Here is a 22,742-nt window from a genome sequence, read left to right on the forward strand (position 1 = left end):
ATTAAAACCATCAATTTTCTCTACTACAGCCGCGTCCAATCCTCACCAAATGACCACAAGTCATGACAAAATAAGTGTAGAATTGACAATTGAAATAAAGTTTTATTGTGTATGTCATTGTGTTTTTCTATATCGAGGCTTGAAACTCTTACAAACAGAGAAGAGTAACAGTAACAGAGAAGTTCTAAAAATGTCCCATTTTCTCAAAAGCTTATTGCCAGGTAAACTAAGATGGCTAAACTAAAGGTAGCTCAGTGCTAATCATAGCTATCTCCTGTTGTTGCCATGGTTAACCTCAGCGAACTGCTGGCTCTCAATGTTTACGGTGCTTTTGACTTAAGACATACAGTAGTCTTAATAGCAATAGCTAGCTCCTTCATGTCAGTTTAAGCCACCATCTTGGTTTTCAAAAACACTGAATTAGATTTATCACTGCTGTGACAGATCTATAAACCAACAACTGTCCCAAAGGGTTTTTGATTTCTAGTTTAGAAATTTGAAGAAACATTTCTCAAAATAATGCTTTGTCTTTGCTGAGCTGCTTTGCATTGTTAAGTGGTAGTTTGGATACATACCACAGTTTAATTAGTCTAAGCTAATCTTAATTATTGTAGAGTTAATTAGGCTTGAAAGTTACCATAGATACACAGATTGTAACAATACAAGTAAGCTTTTATTGTAGGACGCCAGGCAACAAAGTTTACTGAGTTTAAAATGTTATTATAAAGTAAAGAAGTACAAAAACGAGTCCAGTGATTCTGAAAGTGTGGAGTGTGGTGTCATGACACCATTGTTCTTTTCAGTAAGTGGTGGTTACATTTTTTTGTAATGTGTTGAAGGCACATTACAAGAAAAACTTGTTCAGTTCAGCTTAACATTCAAATGAAAGTTTTCAATCCAAGGAAAGCCAGTAGATCACATGGAGTCATTGAACAGCTTTAAAGTCAACAGGATAAAAATCAGTTTCAGAAGAAGCTCAGTCAGCAGCTCTATCTAGGAGAGAGGACCAGCTGTATCATCTATAAAAGGAGAGTTTTTATAGAAGTTGTTGGCAGCATTACATCAGCTAGAAGTACCACCACTAAACAGAACAGCAGGCCGGACGTGGCTTCCACAAAGACTGAATAACGGAGAGAACATCAAGTCAAAAACTGAAACAGCAAATAATGTAAAAGTGAAGTGAAGGAGGCAGAGTGAGGAACACGGCTCCTGTAGCCAGTCTTAACTATAAACTTTATCCACTTCAACCTTCCTGGTTATTCTTTGTTTAATATTTTGAAGTGGAGCTAATGTGTCGTTTTTCAGTGCTGTGACTTGTTTTGGCATCACATCAGAGTTTCCATGGTGATTGGTGAAAAGAGCTATGAGCGCTTGGTGGTGTCGGTCGCTGCTATTTTAGCCAAAGGACTGCAGTGAACTGTGGAGTGTTTTATAACTTATACACTCATCTGTTTCTGTGAAGTCAATATTACCTGTTCATTGTTGACTTTTCATCTATTTGTTGAATTTATGGGCACACATTAATTTAGGCTTTTTCAAATATTTATCCTATTTTTTTGAGTAAGTGAAGGCTGCTGGAGCAGGGCGGTGTTGTTAGATTCAAAAAACAAACAAAAAAAGAAAAATATATTACAAAAATGCTGCATGTATTTTGATTTTCCTTTATTTTTATCTTGAACAAGGCTTCTGCCGTCATCTCAACAGGTTAATTGAGTTATTCTAAGAATCAACTTTATTACTTCAAATTTTTTCAAACCTTTTTGCTGTAGGCAATCTAATTGATATACAAGGTTTTTCTTTTCAGACAAATGTTTGCTTTGAACAAACAGCAATATTTGGTGACTGACGTAAAATATACTAACAATACTGCTCTAAAGTTATAATTAATTCTGGTAATCATTTAATTCAAAACTTAGTACAAGTGATCAGTACGACTGGCTGAGCTGTTAACATTTTGCTCAACAACTGTGTTCAATGACTTTGTATTTTTGTATTTTTATGATGTAAAGCACTTTGAGCTGCCTTGTTTCTATTATTCAGTTGGTACCAGCTGATGGGACAGCTGAATTTTGCACTTACTGAAGTTTAAACTTTTGTTTCTATAAGTTGACAAAGAAAAAAAACAAACTGACAGTTGATAGTTTGTTCTTTTTGAAATAACAGGAAGGAAATAACAGGGTGGTGTGATGAATCCACTCATCTTGAGTGCTGCTTTGGAGTTTTTTTTTTTGCGTGTGTTCTCTATTGCAGTTGCTCAGTGGCGTGGCTGGGTCACCAGGGTCACCATGGTCACCATGGTCACCAGGGTCACCAGGGTCACCATGGTCACCAGGGTCACCAGGGTCACCATGGTCACCAGGGTCACCATGGTCACCATGGTCACCAGGGTCACCATGGTCACCAGGGCTTTGAGGCTCTGCTGTCCCTGGAACAGCCTGGTCTCTCCTGGGTTCAGAGGAATCTTTCATCCCTCTACACAGCTTGTTGTCCAACTTTTGGTTTTCTTCACTCAACGTTGTTTCACTCATGTTTGCACTTAAACACTAATTCATAACTATCTGACATCCTACATTATGTTTTTAGGGTCCGATTGAGTTACACATACAGCCAGGTTACTTTTGCTTTAACTTGGTCTGGTCGCTCCTTCATCAGTCCATCCAAGAAATTGTGACCATATCTATTAACATAAATTCACTCATCATTCACATACTTTGCACAAACATTTGACCAATCATTGAACTCAGGTCAAATTTGATGGTTCCCTTCAACCCCCTTCCAAATTAACTTGTTTCACAAAGTCCCCCGAAAGCCAAAAAGCAAGATGAAATCATACGACTCTAAATGGTAAGATTTTTTTTTTTTGTGCAAAAGCTGTGTTGAGATGTTCTGTGTGATTTGCTTCTGCTGTACAAACAGTTCATGTTAACTTGAATGACCAATATGGCATTCTACTTTTGCACTTTGACCTCTCAGGACATGAATTGATTTGCATTAAGGTCCTACTTTAAAAAGAGTAGGAGTGTTATTTGCACTATAAATATTAAAATCCTGTCTTCTTGGGAATTCATGTGCAGCAATTTAAACTTTGTAAGATGATGCTGTGGCAAAAATAGAGTGTAAATAAATTTGCAACTTTGACACCTAACTTCCAGGATCTCATCTGAGGAAGGAATTCACAGAAACAGGAGGCTAACACTAGCTTGCTATCTCTCATTGATGACCATGTCTAGTTCATAATTGGAGCTTACTGACTAAATGTTTTCGGCTTCATAAATAAATCACTTTGCTTTTCATAGTCTCAGATGAATTGTGTTATGTAGCGCTGCAGTAGGATGAGTTTCAGATGGCTGTCAGTCTGACAGAAAGCTGAGCTTCCACTGATCGGGTCAATAATGAACCTTCTGACACTTTGATCCTTGGACATTTGATAGATCTCACACAAAACTATGACATTTTATGACATTCCAAATTTCTTATGTCAAGTTCCTCAGTTCTGCATGGATAACTTCTCCGTCAGCACATCGTTGGCCCAGTAAAAACAGTCCTAACACTCAGTAAGAAAGACTGGAATATAGAACCACAAACTGTTTTCGGCAAGTACAAAAAAAATAAATAAATGGGTATAAATACATTTTGTTTGTAAAATATAACTCTTCTGCATGTTGGACTCCTCAGTTTTATCTTTTACAATTCAGAATTTTTGCTCTCCGGTGAATCAATCTGAATGTGAAAGCAGCATCTCCACACATTGCTTCTTTCAAAATGCTCCAACAAAATGTTTAAGAGAAATACATGAATTTTTCTACCTGTTTAAAGAAAAGTTGGTGAATGTTGCAATGTTAGAAGTATTTCTTCAAGTCCTTACTATCTAAATCCTTCGCTTTTTTTTTTATGGCTGCAATAAGCTCATTTTCCAGAGCCTTTTTTCCCTCTTCCTATCTACCATCCTACTGAAAACATAAAAGGAAGAACCAAAACTATTATTAAATATTTTGTCTAACAGGATAACTGCTGGTAATACAAGCTTCTTTTCTAGCCGTAGTAACACTAAGTAGAAAGGGCACCTTACACATGTCTGATGATGGACTTGAAATTCACATGTGAGACTTTACGTGTCTCTTGATTAAATTAATATTTATGTGCTCACGGTGCTCAGCCTCTCTCCTCTGTGTGAAGGTAGTAGATGGAATGAAAACACTTCTCGCTCTGCCACCAGCACTTAACAAATCCACAAGATGCCGTCTATATGTGCTGCTTTTAAGTTGTCTCAGCCTGCCGCTTACCATTTTACCTAATCCTGGCGCAGACGTTGCCGCTTTCTTCCTGTCAATTTCACCTTTGTGTTGAGAAGCAGAAAAGCTGAGTCTTCGTCGGCGAGAGTAATTAGTTTCTCTTCAATCTGTGTGTTTTTTTTCTTTTCTGTCAGTCAGAGACCATGAAACAGTTGCCCACGTTCTTACAGAACAAGATGTGATTCTACAAATTTATGTTTACAAAAACAAAATGATTTTATAATAAACATTAGATTTTTAATGAGTAATTTGCTCTGCCACTAATAGTCTTACTAATCATGCATTATTTTCAGAATTCATTTTCTGGTTGATAGAACAAAACAAAACAATGATATAATTTTTAAAGCCAAAATGAAAGTTCTAACTACTGAAAACAAAAAAACAAAAAAAACAAAAAAACAAAAAAAACAAAAAACAAAAAACAAAAAAACAAAAAAAAAAAAATATATATATATATATGCATATGCAGCCCATTGTAGAATAAAAATAAAACTACACTCTGAATGGACTAACAGAGATAACTTCACTGACAGACTTGCCACTTCTGTGTATAAATGTGGAACAAAAAAAAAAACATACAGACTTCACTTCATACATCAAACACATAGACTTCTTTGTCAAACTAATGTATGACAAATAAAAACTTGGCATCTTTATACATACATACATACATACATACATACATACACACATAAAATATAATTTCAGTTAATTTTGAAAACTATTGCAAAGTCCGGTTTATATTTTTATCTCACTTCATTAAAATGATTTTATACTTCTAGTTTTTGTTACAGACATAACCTTGGCCCAGCATACCTCCTTCCACATGCCTGTTCTGTTTCTTTGTGTCTAATATCATAATTTCTTGCTCTCCAGATTATTGGCACATGCAATTCACTAAAGTGCGTTTCTTTGTACTTCACAGAAATGGGATGGGAAGTCTCATGTTATGAGCTATATATCATGAGATATATAATTATATTTGCATAATTATGTAGATGATACATTTTTTGTGAATATTCAGTTACATTAAAAAAGTTCTGGAAAATTATGTTCTCCCCTAACAACCAATAAAAATTTTACTTCCACTGGAATTGATTTTTCTTTCCATTCTTCTGTACCAGAAATAAATCACAGTCACAAAAACACATAAACAAAACTATTTTTGCCAAACTGTGCTTCATTTTAATAATGTCAGTCCACCTATATAATTACACTCCTCTCAGGGTGAGGGTAATTACTTTGTAAAGAAAAAGAGAATTTCCAAACACACATTTTCAGTATTTCTAAAATCTCTCAGTGCGTATTACCCCACCTGTGGACATGTGCCAGTCCAGGCACAGCATGAACTGGGCCATGTTTCATGACAGTGTGACTGGGGCTGTAAAGCAAAAAACAAAACAAAAAAAAAAACAATTTTTTTTCAAAAACACCTTCAAAGCTTCATTTGACTCGTACATCTGATACACAGGTTGTTCATTTGGTCAGCTGAATAGCAACTCTCACCAACATTTGTAAAGAGATGAACTTTATGCCTCTTTGGAAGAGTGAATGTAAAAGCTTCTTTTGTTCGTCTTCAGCAAGGCTGTCTCATTCGTGTGCCCTATTGCACCTTGATCAGAACATTTTGTAAACACAGAAATCAGCCACAGCTTGGTGAAGGACGTTGTCAGAGAGACAGTTGGAAATGTCTCTCTCTTGTTTTCATCATCTTTTCACTGATAGACAGCAATGTCTACTTATGGAAATGTTCCACTTGTCTTTTCAGTATGTCTTTGTTTGACATACTGGGTCAAACACACCATCATTATTACTAAATAAGCTTGAATGTGTGCTATCAGTAAGTTGTATCATATCCTAACCTTTTCTTCTCGAAAGAATATTTTACTGTAATGGATTTCCAATAAGCCGTCTTACTGGAAAGATGACTTATCCCTTTCCAATAAGGCAAAGAGATATATAGAATATATTCCACTTGAGTTTTTAACATGCCTACTTCACTTTAAGACCGTATCTTTGGATGCACATAGAAACCTTTCTGAGTCTATACTGAAGGAAAGTGTCCATCATCTTGTCTCAAGCATTTATTTACACTTAGACTTGGAATATAGATGTGTAAGATCCTGTCCCCATCTCCCTGTTGGATGGCAAAAACCTGCCTACCGACGATGACTATCATTGGTTTTAGCTGTTAAGTTTTCAATATGAATCTAAATCTTAAATGCGATATAGAAAAGAAAAGGGACGCAGTGCTTTGCTACTAATTGTCAATACTACAAGATAAGATGAGGCAAAAGTTTTAATTAAAAAAAAAAAGCGAGTGAGAGGGAAGTAGTTCAGTTATGCTAGCTTGACTTTGACAACCTTAACATGTAGATGTGCTGTGGAATTCTGTGTTTTGGTTCAGTTAAAAACAGAAAATAAGCGACCCTCACACCCGATGTCTGACTGATCAGACATCGGGTATGATGTCTGATGAGTCAGACATCATACCCAGTAGAGCAGCTGTTTAAATTAGATAATCAACCAGCTGTGTTAGCTTAGCTACCTCAGCGGTAGCTAATGTACATCATTCACTTGTTAATAACGGCATTATAAACATCAAGCCTGAAAACATAAAACTGTAATGGACAGAATGTTCTGTTCTTTGTGTGAGGACCTTTGCATGTTTTTTGATGTTGAATCCTGACCCATTAGTGACATTGTTGTCAGTTGCCATGGCAACGGGTCTGTATATAGCATAGCCAACACAGAGATGGAGAAAAAGAAGAGCATGAGAGGTTTTCTGCATTATTTTCCCCTTTGCCGTGGCACACTATATTAAATTAATGAAACCTAAATTTATGGGTTTTATCTTATTCACCCTCCAGCCTGGTGCTCATATGCAAAATTCCCCAACATAATCAATGACATGCAGTGTGTCTCTAAAGGAATGAAAATATGTAAGCTCCTTAACTTTATTTGGTTTCTCCGTTCAACCTTGATGCTGAGCTTTTGTTTTGTGTTGTGTTTTGCTGTTAAATCCAAAAATGAATAAATATATGTTGAAGAAAAAAAGTGTGTCCAGAAAACCCTTTTCATTACAAAACTTTCAAAGAAACAAACTCCTTCCACTCTGGAAGTTTCTACTAGAGTCTAAGAGGAGGCGGTTGCAACCCTGGAAGGCTACACATAAGTTTTGGTTGCAAAATAATCAAATAATATTAAAGCCTGAAGTTTCATGCACTGTTTTTAAAGAATATTGGAAATAAGTCGAGCAGGGTATGGAGTTCTGGTTCTTTTTCTGATCGGATTAAAAGATACAATTTGCAACATTGGTGCTTTTGTAGTTAATTAAGCTGCCATGCTGGGGGCCATGTTGTTTTGGTGTTGGAGCTTTACTTCCTTCCTTCCATCCTTCCATTTTTACATATCAGCTTAATCCTTCCAGGTCACCGGGGGATTCTGACTCCAGAAGTCTATTATGGTGTATTTACAGCAATGTCACTGAGGAGGAGAATATCCTAAAAATCCCTCGGATGAACATTTAGATTTCAACTCCTGTCTTTATTACGTTATGTGATCTATAACACCGAAACCTTTCCTGAGACTTCGTCATTTAAGAAAAAAGTGCCATAATACAGATTTTCTATAGGAGATGGGTAGACAAAGGGACTCAGAGTTTTATCCTCTCCACTGCTGCCTTGTCGTTCTACATTTACGTCAATAAATCCTTTATAATTTGCCTGCTTTCATCATCATCAGGTGTAAAAATCTCTTTGTCAGCTCAAGTACGATTTGCTTGTCTGCGAGTGCCTAAAATACTCTCCCACACACTGAGCTCAGGGGAACTTACATTAGACGGAACAGACTTCTGGGTACTGCAATCAGGAAAAGCCAAGACCTATTAAGATAAGAGGCAGATGAAGAATAATGTGAAACTTAAATGATCCCTGTCAGAAAATTAGACCATATACGAAAAGAACTACATGGAGATAAAATACTAAGACATGCGGCCCATATTACTGAAGAGCTCAATTTTTATGCTTTAGAGGGAGAAGATTTTTTAAAAAGTAGCTGAAGGAAGCTAAAAGCATTAAGTGTTCATTTTGACAGAAGTCTTGAAAAGTATAAAAAGTAAATACTTTCCTAATGCTAAGGCTAATAGTATACTGTTTGCCACGTGAAGTCAGCTGAAATTAATCCACCTTGTGTTAGGTGTTTCAGTACACCCAATTTAACAAATTAAAGTCTTCAGCATTGATTGTAATGGGCACTTTTTTAATTTATTTTTTTTTTATTTCCTGCAAATTTTGCATATCAATCAATCAATCAATCAATCAATCAATCAATCAATCAATCAATCAATCAATCCAGTTTATTTGTACAGCTCATTTCAGCAGCCAGGTGGTTCAAGGTGCTTTACATAATAAAAACACAAAATTACAAACTTTTACAGAAAACAGCATGCAGTCAACAATGGAACCAACATTGATTTTGGTGATAGTACTCATCAAAATGTTGGTCAATGTTTCATTTATTATGGTTGAGAAGCAGCTCTGAACAGGCGGCTTTTTAACATGTTAACACCGACAACAAAAGGGAAATCAGGTGAAAGTCTCTCTAACTGAAACTGGATTTAGCAATTCAGAGCACCATCTATTCATCGCCTCAGTCTCCAAGCTCTTTAACTGATCATTTATTTAGGAAATTTTGTTTGTGAGCCACACAGTCCCAGGTGAGATTAATCCAAAAATGAGATGTGGCACAGAAGAAGGTCATGTATGCAGAGTGGCTGCCGTGGCAACAGATGTTCTGTGCTTTTCCTTCATTTCGTTTTTTCACCTCTGAGAAATTTAGAGACTGTATACCAATCAGTCCGCCTCGCAGCGCAGGTGGAGCAGAGGAAATGGGTTGTTACCTTTTTAGAATTTCCAAATTGTAAAGCCTTTCAGAACATCCCATCTGTTTAACTTGAAGATAATCGCTCAGCTGCTCATTATTTGTTGGGTGGCTCAGTTTTTTTTTTTTTCTAATGCTGGGAAATGAAGAGAGGTGATTACAGGGCCCAGTCTTTAGGGGAATCTCTCTTGTTGTCAGTCTGATTCAGCACTAGCACTGCTCCACCATGTAAACCTTCACACTTCAATCTGTTTATTGTTTGAGTTAGGTTCAGTGGATGCCTCTCATCAGAAGAATCTTCCTCCTGGATTAGTTCAAACACTACTTTATATTTTTCATTTTGCTTCCAGGGTGAATTTTCAACTTGCTAACTGTTCTGGTTTTACAGTTATCTTCTGCTGATCTGTTTTTTTTCCCCTTTGTTTTTTTACTCCTTCTCCATTAAAGTCTTCTTCATTTCCTCTACCACCATCTTCCATCCTGACTGGCGAAATTTGTGGATTTGAAATTTCAAGCTCAAATACGTAGATGCTCGCTAGTGACACAAGAAAGTTTCTCAGTCCTGATCCTCAGGCACCACTGCCATGTTTTAGAAGTTTTCCTGTGATCAACAGGCTGATGCTATCGTTCAAATCAGATGTATTCTGCTGGATTGGACATCGTCCATTAGCTTCTACTGCTAGTGACGTGCACCAAACCATATCGTTGTGATGTGTGATGAGCAGGAGACCTTAATTGTTAACCGATTTCTACAAAATCTGGTATAATTTAAGAATGAGAAAACTGTCTATGTTTTGATATGTACACTATGTATTTTCCCAAGATATATAAATCTATAAGCAGTTTGATTTGTCAGCTCTGTAGAGATGCAACAGAGGACTTTACACAATTTTGTTTCTGTTGGACAATTTAATTTTACATTGTTATATATTTTGTGAAACATTTTATCTTATGACTGCCGTGGATATTATGATGTTCTATAAATAAATAAAGTAATTAATCCAGTTTTTGTTATTTATTGGACTTCAGAAACTATATCAGCTGCACCACCACAGCAAGAGAGAAAATAATGCTGAAAAACAGGTGAACAACTCAAAACTACTCATACTCTGTTTTTCTCTCACTCTGTGTCAGTTTTATGCCGCACACACCAACCGACCGACAACAGCTCCACTACCAGACAGAGCAGAGATTTACACCAAACATGCAAAACATTTTCCACACACAAAGAACAGAACATGCAACCCACAAACAGAAAATTAAACCAGTTACAGTTTGATGTTTTCAAGCGTACTGTTCATTTTGAGCTTATTTATAAGTGGTCAAATGAACACTACTGGTGTTGATTAGTGAGTTTAAACACCTGCTCTATTGATGATCTTACTGATTATTTCTAACTTTTTTTTAGACATAATCTAATTATTTTTTATTTGTATTTCCTTTTAATTCATGTAAAGCACTTTGAATTGCCTTGTTGCTGAAAATGTGCTATATAAATAAAATTACCTTACCTTTTCTAACTGAACTGAAACACGTCAAATTCCGCAGCACATCCACATGTTAAGGTGTTCAAAGTCAAGCTAGCATAGCCAACCTCCTTCCCACTACATTGTTATTCTTTTAAGAGGAAAACTTTTTACAGACCTGTTAAATGTGATCCCGTTGGACCTTGTCATCCAGCTGCCTTAGTGATGATTGCGTCCTTTTTTTCTGATTCTTGTCATGATTGTGTCAGTTTTCCGACCACTAATGTTCCTAACTCAACACAAAGCAATGGTGCATCTGACATCCAATCCAGTAAAATAAACCAATAGTCCTGCCATTTTTCAGAAGCGTCAGAGTGAAGTGGTCCAACTGCCTCTTCAGTACGTCATAATGTTGTGCTAATGAACCATCATTAGATTCAGGTGTGTTGAACCAGGGAAAGAATTAAAACATGCAGGATCATTGATTAGGTTAACATGTAAGTTATAAGCTGTAAGATGATATTTATTTCTGAAAGGAGAACATATTTAAAAGGAAATAAACATTGCCACTTCATATGTAGTTTTCATTTAATTTACTTTTGAATAAAATTTTGTTCAAAGAAACAGGCTTAGCATTCATAAACCTGGAGCTTATCCAACCGTAACAACCTCCCTCTGTAAGTTTACTGCGCTGTGTTTTGTGCAGCTCAGCCTTTTCTCTTCCTTCAGCGAGGTCACATTTCGAGATGCATTTTCAGTACGCAACAATCTTGTCAGGATTAATAGGCCTGGAACAAATCAATACTGCCTGCAGTGGAGAAAGGGGGAAAAAAAGAGAAAGAGAGACATGCAAGAATCTGTCTGGAATTTGTGACCTTCGGCTCACCAACAGATATTTCTTTCCATGTGACAGGAATCAATTTTTATAGATGAGGATTGAAGTTTTTGCCTGAAAGAGGGAGAAAGGGAAAAAAGAAATGTTGGAAATTATTTGTGTTTGTGTTTGCTCCAGGATGACATGTCAATTGTTTGTTTCGGACGGACATATAAAAATATACACTCTTCAATTAATCCACCCACATAGAAATCAGCGGACTATTTCTAACAGTGCAGTGAGACAGTGGACTCTGTCCGACCTCATTTGCAACTAATACGATTTATTTCTTCATAATTGTGTAACTTTGCATTTATAAGCATACCCTGAGAAAGATGGGCATCTATTGTATAAATAAAAGTTCTTTTAGTCATTAAGAAATATTTTTTTCTCTCCCTCTCAAACCCAAAATCTTCCAATTGCAATACCTCTCTACCTATTTAGAGCTACAAGCTTTATATTTGGAAAACTTATGATTATTTAGAGATCCTGTTGCACTTTATCAGTTGTCTCTCATAGATAGATAAAGCCAAGAATATTTGCTAAATATCTTCTGCACCCTGCAGATAATCTCCCCACAAAAGAATGGCTGTCCCTTAAACTCTTCTCCTGTTACTTCCTTTGGGAGCAAGCCGAGGGTTGAAAAGGTCATCCATCATGGCGGCAGTTAATCTCTGGGGTTCGTGGCTGAGCAAAGACCAAAAACTGTTTGACTTAACAAAACGCCAAGTGTTTGTAGTCCTTCTCCAAACCTGCACAAAGTGCAACAAAAACAGAAATGCCTCAGTAGCAAACTGAGCTGACTTGTTTCGTATCAATGAAGAGGACTGAAGACGGGAAGCGTGGCGCCGAACCAGAAAGTTGTTTGAGCTAATGAATTGTACACTGGAAGGTAAACGGCGTTAGATCAATCCAGGCCTGTAGGACTGGTGTGTCCTGCAGCTTTTAGATGCACCTCTGCTTCAACACACCTGAGTCAGCTAATCAGGTCATTAGTAGAACTCTAAAGAACTTGACCACATACTGAACAGGTAATTCAGCCATTCCAGTAAGACGTGTTGGACCAGGGACACATCTGAAAGCTGTAGGACAAAATATAAAAACTTTGTGTCAGCTGATATAAATGTTTATTTTTTTTCAAAGTATTCTTTTCTTCTTATAACACACTTCTTTTTTTCTGTAAAGCACTTAATTGCCTTTCATAAGGATTCTGACATAACCTTGCTTCAAGGTTGAATTTTAACTTTGTTGACAGTCAAATGTTCATCTGTTTGTAACATTTCTCTCCAATTAAAACTCAAAAATGCTTCTTCAACAGCAGTTTCACAAAATACTAAGAAATTAGAAGATCCTTAACTCTGTCTGAGATTCACAACCGAAAGACGAGTCTTGGCATCCAACTTCAACGCTTTCCTTTGTTGCGTAGAACTTTAACATATTTCCATTATTTTGCCTGTAGTAGAGAAGTAAAGCAATTAAAATCTTACATCAGGAGGGAATTGTTTTTATGTCTTTCTAGGACAAACAAAATACTTCAAATTGCTTTCCTTTGTGCTGAAAACGAACTTAGTGTTACAAAAAAAAAAACAAAAAAACGAAGTCTTACAATTTGAATTAACTGCAAAAAAGTGGTGGCTGTTTGTCTCTTTTGAAATACAAGAGACAGTGTTTCCATGAAAGAGCTAAATTAGAAATGAAAAAGAAAAGACAAATTTGCTGTTCAATACAGAAAGTATGTAGAGAGCCATGAAGAAGGTGAAACAGGCTTGGATCAACGTGTTCAATAAGTTTTCATCTCTTTTTTTTGTCTTTTTCTCCAAACTATTGAAGGTTACTTTTCTTCTCAGGTATTAGAAACAGGTTTTTCTACCTGTAGCCCTTTGAAACATCATCTACAGTTTGCTATTTTTTACATGAGTGTAAACAACAATTGAATCTCCAACGTTTTAATGGATTGCAAGAAGACAAAGAGCGTTCACATTCAAATTTCTCGGCAGTGCAGTTGGACTTTGTTCTCCACCAACTTTTTTTATCATGAAGCCAGTTAAACGTGTGTGAGGAAAATTCATTACATCAGGCAGAGAAAAGCCAGCCTCCTTCCAACTTCTAAATATCCAGAGAATATAGTGTCTTGCAAGATTACTCAAACCTGTTATATTTTGTTTACATTTTTCATGTTGAAACGATAGATCTCAGTGTCTTTATTGCATTTTTGTGAGATCAAGAAAGTGTTGTGAAAATTTCAATGTTCTCACTGAAAAGCTGTTTTATGCTTTTGTGTTTTGCCCCCTTAATAAATCCCACTGGTACCAGGAGTTTCCTCATCAGTCAACAGAGTCCATCTGTGTTCACACTTCGATCTAAGTAAATACACAACTGTTTAGGGGTTTCTATGGAAACCTTTAGCTGCCGGGGCTAGGAAATAAACTCAGGAGCAGTAAGCATCGTGTTAAAAATTTTGTATCTCGTCAAAACCAAAATATCTTCTTATTTAAATGAGAAAGGTCATAGCAATAAAACCACGACGTGCTGCCGGATCTTTGAAAAAGAAACAGAGTAAGAAGATGAGGAGTCAGTTCTTCTGTCTTTTTAAGAACTTGTAATCAGTTTATGTCTCGTTATGTGAAGACAATTTCTTATTTTAATTGTGAATGTATTATGGAAAATCAACTTTTGAGCTTATATCATGTTACAATGTTATTCCCTCACCTAAAACATATGTGGAATGTTGCCTTGATTCTTTCATGCATGTTTGAAAAATTATTTAATCTCCCATAGCAACCACTCAGGGAGTGGCTAAATGCTTGCTCACAAAGCCCCGCCTATTCCCCCAAAGCTCCTCCTCTGACCTGCAGTCTCACAGAGCTGCAATGAATAGCAAACACCTGGAGGAACTATAGTTTATAAAAACACCAAAAAACGGATCAGCCCTTCACTGTCCAGCAGAAAGAACTGAGCTTTTCACATCTTGATATTAGAAGGATTTATTTAGCTTCAGATGCAACCTTTGCTACAAATGATCAAGTGTTCACCAAAGGCCATGCTGTTGTTGCATGTTTTATAATGTTGTATAAAATAAGCTTAAGTAGTTAAAATAATCTGCAGAATGTGCCAATTTTTTCAAATTCAATTAATCCTCAGAAAAACTGACAGGATACTCAGTTACTAAAATAGTTGTATTAGTTGCAGCCCTACATAAAATACAAAGTCAGAAACAGTGAGCTAAACATTCAGTAAGCATAATTCCAGCCATTGACACTCTGGAGTTGAAGTCGGAGTAGAGGTGGGAGTTTTTGACGGACATCAAACGTCACTGATTTCCACTTCATCCCCTGCGAGGCTCCATGAGGCCGAATTCATAAAAGCTCACATCAGTGAGGGACATGAGAGCTTGTAAGTGTTTTAATGAGAGCTTGAACTGTGGATGGAACAGTGTTATGACAGAAACATCACAGGCTGAGAGAAACTGACTAAACAACAACAAGTTGCCTGAATGTTATCATCATTAATAAAGATTTTATGGTCATGAGTGTTTTGTATTGGTGATGATAAAAAGTCTTGAAGATGTTGAAGAACAAATCTCAGCTGAGCTTAAAAGTTTTTGACTCAATTATTTAATTTTACAAGAAAGTTTTTTTTAGCACCAAATCATTTTGTGCCACTCCAAGGAAACTGCCAGTCACCCTGGATAATAATGTTACATCTCTTGAGTTTTCAGTGTGCTGTGGCTAAGGTCTTTGGGACTCTGCTGTGAAACTCTATTCATTAAAAGCCACAGTCAGACAAGGTTAGAAAGATGCTCAGTCTGGGTGAAAATTGCCTGCGGAGTCAAACCAGAAATTTGACCACCTCTCTCACTATGACTAGAAACTCATTATTCTGTGTTTTAAAAATGGCTTTTTTAAGCATTTATGATAAATCCTTTCCTTAAATCTCAAATATTTAACAAAGACCGACGAGTGATTACTTTCTTCTCTGATTGTCTTGGATCCTTATGCTGATATATATATTTTTAATCACATACCAGTCTTTAAATTGTTTTTCATAATGGACCTGTTTTTGCATGCCAAACGGTTTTTCCGTATGGGTTGTTATTCAATGTCAGTTTTACATCTTCACTAGCTGCGTATCCATTACAAATGTGCACAAATCTTTGTCTCTATCATGCTAATGTTGAAGAAACATAACATTGCAACTGTTGTGTTTCCATTAAATAAGAAATTAAACTAAAATCGAGTGAATAAGCTTGTTCACACAATAAATAATTAAAAATCATGGCGGCGACAGATATAAACAGTTACATCAGATATATTCAGAATTCATCATGGGGATAGCGCTCATCATCTACCAGCCAATCAGTGGAGACATCAACGTTTTATTCAGGCACTGGAGCAACAAGCCCTGCCTACTTGGGAGCAGCTACATATGTGGTGTTTTTGGGAAAATGTAGTTGGTAATTTTACAGAAGAGTTATATGGATTCAACATGTTGGAATGACACATTTTAATGACTTTTGATGCTGTGAAAACTCTGCTGGAGTCAGCTGTACACTGTTGAGGGGTGGGGTGGGTGGACCAACATCCTCCTGCTTCCTTGCATCTTCTTTGTTGTTTCCTCCAGTAGTAACATCTGGCTGTTCATCATGTGACTTGTGTGATGTGAAAAAAGTGTTTCCATTGCAATTTTGCAAAATATATCTACAGTATTTCAATATGGCTGGAAAAACCACCTAATCTTGACCAATAAGCTGCGTGGCTCTTTATATCACAGCCTTCTCCAGGTCACAACAGTTTGCAAAAGGCTTGACTTTGTTCAGAAGTCGTAAATAATAAAATCTGGACTGAAAAATAAAAGAGATTTGTTTGTCAAATTGTAGAGCTTTGTCAACTGTAGAGAGCTTTTGACACTATGGTTCAAAGGTCAGTAGCAGCTTTCCCCAAATGAGTCAACTGGCTGAGCAATGTCAATATGAACTCTTACTGAAGCAGTTCTATGCCAGACTGAAACGTTTCTAAAATTCTGCTTTCTTCTAAAAAATAGTTGAATATGCACAAAAAACATTTTCTTTTAAAAGCATAAGTTCAGGGTGAAAAGTTGACTGACCAGTTAACCATCTCTCATTTCATTTCCACAGGACTCAAGATCAACACACCACATATGCTGGGACCAGCGGCACTCATTTTCAGGCCTAGCGAAAGTGTTAGTTCTTACACATTTACATGTCTTTATCAACACACCTTCTGAAAGATGGTGTGTTGATAAAGATAAAGCCTCTGATGAGCGACGGGCCCCGTGATCTGGCATCATGTGTATTCCACAGGGCCACTTCCCCTTCATTGCTAAACCATAAGTGTCAGTCACTAGTATATTAATATTTGATGGCAGTTTTGAGGCAGGCTGACTTCATATCGTTTTCACTTTGAAGTCTGTAATCTGCAGACTGTTTCAATGGGACTAATAAGAAAACTGACCAATGAATGAAGGCAGAGAGCTCCATGTGTCAATTCTACTTGTTGCCTCTAAAGATTAGAGAAGGCAACCAGAAATCTGTTTTGAAATAGAAAATGAACAGATGGCAGAACTTTCACCATATGGAGGCCCGTATGTCACATACAGAAACCAAATGTCATCCATCCAATCGCTATTAGTCCTGCAGGATCGCCAGGGGAGCTGGTGCCTATCTCCAGAGGTCATCGGGTGAGAGGCGGGGTCACCCTGGACAGGTCGCCAGTCCATCCCAAGGCAACACAGAGACAGACTGGACAAACAATCATGTAAACACTCACCCATGCCTAAGGAGAATTTAGGGAAACCAAATTGTGTTAAATTAATCTCTTTCCACAAAATTCTACACACAAATACCTCAATATGACAACGTGGAAACCTTTTATGCAAATCATGTTTACATAGACTTTGCTTAATGTTTTGTTGATCTCCTCTGGCAGCTTTAACAGCCTCCAGTCTGAACCTGCAGCCTCCAGCTCAGCCTCCTCTCTTTAGGCTGTTTACTCCGTTCTTCTCCATCAGGTTGGATGGAGACGTCTGTCAGCCATGTTCACCTCTCTCCAGAGATGTCAATCAGATTTGACTGGACTCTGGTTCGATCCCTCCAGGATGTTCACAGATTGATTCTGAAGCCTTTCAGATGCAGATCATGTGATTTGGGTCGCTGTCCTGCTGTATTCAGCCTGAGGTCATGACCCACTGGACGACTCGATCTACTGGTTCTCCATCGACCAGTGATGGATTCCACTGAGCTTTTTGCGAACTTCAAAGCAGAAACTTTCTGGGATCCTTCCCCCAGATTTGTGCTTCAAAACAATTGTGCCTTGAAGATCTCCACTCAATTTCTTTAGTTTGATGCTTGGTGTTTGACCTATGACCTGCACTGTAAACTGTTGGATCTTACTTAGACAGGTGTGAGTCTTTCCAAATCAAGTCCAATCAGCTGAATTTACCAGAAGTGGATTCTATTTAAGTCACATGACTTAAGCGTGATCACTATTATAAATGCAATCTAAACATTCTTCTTTCCAGTAAAATTTTGGAAAAAGGCAATTTAATGTGTATTAAGCCTTCATTCATTGGTCAGTTTTCTTATTAGTCCCATTGAAACAATCTGTAGATTACAGACTTCATGTTTATTTGCTCATATAAACATATACAATAGTTTATATGAGCAAAGACAACTGTTGGACCTTACATAGACAGAAATTAGAACAACTTCTAATTTGTTCTAATTAGAACTGCTGAACTGCCACAACTCTGGATTTAGTATTAAAACCATTGTGGGAAAATTTTATGTTAAAATAACAATTCTGAACTTCTAAAGAAATGTTTTGATGAAATCATATCCTACCTGCAGTGAGTAAACCTTCATTTTGTGTTTATATTTTTCCTTCATGTTTAGACCCATAAAATGTATTTTTAGTTAAGCCAACATACCTGACAAGGCATGGAAAACCACTATTTCTAAAACTGTCACAATGGTTTATGCAAACATTATTTTATGAACCTGTACATCATTGTCACTTTGTATTAAACACATATTCATATAAAAGCATATGGTTTTAATGCCCTGGCATTGCAAAAGAGTTCAGTTATCCTCTCAGAGGAGTGAATATCCACTCACAATATCTGCAGGGAAGATTCAGGCACTATCGTAATGTCACTGCTTGAATACTTTTTATTTCTCTGCCTGTCAAATAATTAACTGGACAGATCCTCCCTACACTTTCTGTTCTGCTCTGTTTCACGTGGAGGTCGTCTGTAGCACACGGTGACCTGCTCCCCTCTCCAGAGGAATCTTTTAAAACTTCAGGAGAATTAAAAGGAACTCATCAAACTGAATAACATTTCCCAGTCTTAATGTGAAAAGGAAATTAAATGTTTAAGACTCACCTGGCAGCACAATGTTTAAAAGTCAGGAGGCAACGAAGTGGATGCCTATGGGTTTTTTTTTTGTCTGACATCCAGTGGCCGCAGATAATTATAATGGGTTGTGATAAATAGCAATAGGTACATCACAGAGAAGTCTCTGATTTTTGCAAAAGTAGCAAAAAGTAATTTACCAGAATTTGGACTGATCAAAAAATATATTTAGCTGATTCTACATTCTAATGTTTGGAATACCAACCTTTTCAAACGGTACACTTTGACAGAAACATCAGGTTCAGGTCCCACTCCTCCCACAGGCCACTGATGCAGAAAAGCTGGTGGATTTTATCTCTTATTTCACAGTCAGCAGCAAGACCAACACCTTTGTACTGGTAAAATACTACCCGGGGGATGTAACTGAATTGTACAATAGTGAAAAATAATCCAGTGAGTATTACCAAGATATGTTCTTTATTTTGATGACTGTGGAGGCGCAGTGGAAACCGGCAGTGACATTTTATGAATCTAAAATGATGAACAATTTGTTTTTCTGAAAATTGTATTAAATCTTAATTGTGTTATTATCAAATGTCAATTCCCACTGCTCTGCCAACTGTAAAACTATGTAAGTTCTTGTTTCTTCAACAATAAAACAAAGGAATTAATCTGGTTGGAGTCGTTTTTATTAAAGAGATTCAATGTCAGTCATGAAGTTGATTTTTTTCTCAAAATAAGACATTTTTACTTTTAAAATGTTATACGACTTTGTAAGTACTGATATTCTAGTTTCAAAAGTGCATTTATTTGTAATAAGTAAAAATTTGATGTTTAAGCTTGATGTTTAAAGCTTAAACATCAAGTTTTAAAATGTTGAGACATTTAAGAAAAATAACTTAAAATGAGAAAAAAATTTGTAACAGAAACAACTTGAGGTAAGAAAAAATATTTTATCCCCAAAAAATCAACTTAATATTTTATCTTATTAAGATTTCAGTTTTTGCAGTGTGCCATTACAATGAATATCTATTAATGTCCACTTTTTGCTCTATTTCATTCTAACACACTATTCTTGCATTGCGACAATGATATTTTCCTTGACTGACTTTCTGTCGTGGCACTAAGCAAATTTAATAAAACGTGAGCAGCTCTCACGGGTTGTCAACACCAGAATGAACCGTTTTATGATTCTACATTATGCGTAAATCCTTCAGGATGCTACAGACACAAATATGAAAGCAAAAATATACTTGAAAAAAGATCTGTCCTGTTGAAAGCCAGACGATCTTTTTAGCTGTTGCCATCACAGTAAAACTGTGCTGTTGTATCACAATAGTTTGACAGTAAATTTATATCGTCTGTCAGGTTCAGAAAAATCTTCAGCTTTGTACAAAAAGAAACGCATGAGATTAAAAAAAAATGGCGCCACTACGACCTTTAAAAAAAAATCATAAACGCACTGCAGGTGGTAAAATGAGAAATGTTCAAAGGTAAAAATAGGACAAAGTCAAGGGAGAATTGTTACATTTTTAACCCATCAAATTAAATTTCAGATTCATAACCTCAAAGAATAAAAGTCTTGAGAGGAACAGGCTGCAGCTCAATATCCAGACAGACGGTAGTCAAATAAGTCAGACATAAAAAGAAACCAAAAATCTCCTTACAAGAATGTTCAAAGGCATGACAGATCTAGTTCCCACTTTTTCCACTTCTCTTATTTTTAATCTTCTCAAAGAAGAGCACATAGTTGTATGATTATTGTATGACACTGCCTGACAGAGTCACACCGGTTTATAGAAGCTCATAAAAGCTTAAAGTTCAATTGAAGATCTTCTTTCACAGAGCACGGCGTCGTGGTTGATAGGTGTGCTGCCTTGTCAAAGGAAGGTCTGGATGTTCTACCTGTGGATGTGTGTGTTTGTCTGCGGGTCCAAAAACTGCTCTATAAATAGCCCTTTACAGCATAGTCATAAGTGTGTGTGTGTGTGAGTAATATATATCTGTGATGACTCTCCACCTATCATCATCCTCCTCAACCCTGTAGGATGGATGAATGGATTTATTGTTTTGTAACAAGCACTATTTTTATTGTTATTATGCATGACAGATTCCAATTTCTGTTTTTTTATTAAATGATTTTCTTTGTTAGAACATGTTCAGTGAATGTTCAGTTCCTCAGAGTACTACCTGACACACAGAAACTGATTTCGAAAGGCAAAAGCTAATAATGGCGACTGTACTGAAGCCTGACTAATTTATAGTTCAAATTTGAATTAGCTGCAAAAGTTAAAAGTGGAGCAAATTATTCTTTAAAATAATATATTTAAATGCATTTTTAAAATGTGTGGATTCCATCTACTCTGCAGATAATGTTGAAAAATACCTGTCTCGAAGCCGTATTTGTCAGGTTCTTGGTTTTTTTTCCACAGTAAGAAAAAAACGTCGTCACCATATCTGTGTATCAAACTACCAACGCCGTGCCGCCCGCCTTCCTCCTGCAGCTGTAAGCTGAACCTAGCGATGCATTTAGCCGCCTGTCAGACACCTGTGGTCCCTGTGTTGCTCTTTTCAAAGAATATGTCTTTAGACTTCTTGTCTTGCCAATATTATAATGGCGCACGTAACAAAGCAGCACAGATGGAGCTGTCACAACTTTAGAGGGAACTCTGGGATTTGACTTTAGAGGAGCTGCTTCCTCTCTAAAACAGACTGAGTCACTGTTTTCCCCTGCTTGAGAGACAAAATTCAACTAAAGGCAGAAGATAAATTTAGATAGTCTAAGCAAATACAGTATTTTTAGCTTAAGTGAATTATTTATTTTTGCAAAAGCTGTGCCTGCATATATGTAAGCAATAATATAAAAGATCCTGTTTATGTCAAATCAGTGCAGATGTAGAATATGGCGATCCAGCGGACAAAGTGATCCAAGCCGTTCAATACTTGGAAGCGTTGATCACGCTTCCAAATATTAAATTAACGTTAACTGCCGCTTCGTTCAGATTGGTTCTAATCTGTTTGCAGTGGAGGATAATTGTTTACAGCTCAGGCAATTTCCAGTAATCTTCGTAGTGTGGAACTGGAGCATTACATACGTCAGTGAAACGTTAGCGGTTGGGTGGAATTTAAAACCTCAACAGAGATCACGCCCAATACTGGAGGTCTGGACCCTCTGAACGAAGGAAAGCATAGAACACTAGGCTGGATTCTACCAGGCTAATTCTCACTATAGAACCATCTGGATAAAACCTTATCAACTTAAAACAAGTGTTTGGGTTTTTTTTAATAAAATGTTCAAATGCTGAATGGAAGAGCATACCTAGGCAGACAGAACAATGGTCCATAATTAGCATGCACAGGCAATTGAAGTTTCCACTCATGGACATACTCTATAGTAACACCAGTCTGCCCTCACTGATTAAAGGCCCCCAAATGACAGTGGATATGATTTGGGCAGGAGGTGGCCAAGCTGCAATCTACATTCTGGCAGAACAAATGAATGGATGTGGAATCTGGAGAGGCCCTACAATATCTGCTCATTACACGTATTGTGTGGTCTGCTTGGAAAAAAAGGGGAAAAGAGACTAAATTCATATGTTCAGAACTGAAAGTGAGCTTTATGGTCACACTGGTGATGGCAGGCTTTTTAAACCGGTCTCTGTTTTTTATTATCTGACATGAATGTTGATTACAGCTGCACTTGATTTATGTCTTCTTCTTAGTTTTAAATTAACTAAATCCAAATTTAAAAAAAATAAATAAAAAAATCACTGAATCACTTTAAGTGACATTACGTAATTTTGTGCCTATATATACATAGGCACAAAATACACCCTTCATATATATATATATATATAT

General features: G+C 36.8%; 1 long non-coding RNA gene across 1 annotated transcript in view; it reads right to left on the reverse strand.

Annotated features, from left to right (window-relative positions):
• Positions 1 to 16,136: 16,136 nt before the first annotated feature.
• Positions 16,137 to 22,742, reverse strand: part of LOC107836918 (uncharacterized) — a 12,104-nt gene continuing 5,498 nt past the window's right edge. Inside the window, exons 2-3 of the long non-coding RNA XR_001662892.1 lie at positions 22,054 to 22,056; positions 16,137 to 16,247 (exon numbers count right to left, since the gene is read on the reverse strand). This is a non-coding gene — a long non-coding RNA (uncharacterized LOC107836918). The remainder of the gene's footprint in view (positions 16,248 to 22,053; positions 22,057 to 22,742) is intronic.

This window comes from Poecilia formosa, unplaced genomic scaffold (genome assembly GCF_000485575.1).
Source record: "Poecilia formosa unplaced genomic scaffold, Poecilia_formosa-5.1.2 Scaffold96, whole genome shotgun sequence".
Classification (NCBI taxonomy): domain Eukaryota; kingdom Metazoa; phylum Chordata; class Actinopteri; order Cyprinodontiformes; family Poeciliidae; genus Poecilia; species Poecilia formosa.